Genomic DNA, 761 nt, shown 5'->3' on the forward strand with positions numbered 1-761 from the left:
TAACAGACCTGAAATTTGCCGGACTTTGAGTAGGCTCATGCTATAGCTACTGTACAACGTAGGCTTACATATACGCTGAGCATACTCTGTTAAACTGGGTTGAAGGTTTTGTCTACATATACAATAAAATGGAAGAAGAAATGTTGCTGTGAGTTGCATCTCCCTTTGGATTGCTATATATATATATATATATATATATATATATATATATATATATATATATATATATATATATATATATACCGATCTTCCCATGTGGTCCGAAATTTTACCTAAAAACTTCTTGACTTGATTGTAATAGAGGTTCAGAGGGAACCCGTTGTTAACAAAAAATGATTTTAGAAAATTTTCTTCCACACGAAACCCCAGATAAGTTGAACATCTATATAACAGTGTTTTTATCGAATTAATTTTGTAGATTTTTAGTTCCGAACTTAAAAAATGAGAGCTTAGTCCTGTAAAAGTGTTTTTTTTTTTTGAAATACTGAAGTTTCATAGGTGTTATGTTTCTGAGAGACCAAGACATCGAGAAAAGGGAAAGTATCATCCTGTTCATTTTCTTTCGTAAATTTTATGTTACGATGCTTTGTATTTGAATAATCTAAAAACTGTCTTACGTGATCTAAATCTTTTAAAAGTAAAAACGTATCATCTACATATCGATGGTACAAAAAAGGCTTAAATTCCACAGGACAATTACTCAGCCATTTCCCTTCACAATAACAGAAATATATTTGCCAAGGTTAGTCCACACGGCGATC

This window comes from Palaemon carinicauda, chromosome 4 (genome assembly GCF_036898095.1).
Source record: "Palaemon carinicauda isolate YSFRI2023 chromosome 4, ASM3689809v2, whole genome shotgun sequence".
Lineage (NCBI taxonomy): Eukaryota > Metazoa > Arthropoda > Malacostraca > Decapoda > Palaemonidae > Palaemon > Palaemon carinicauda.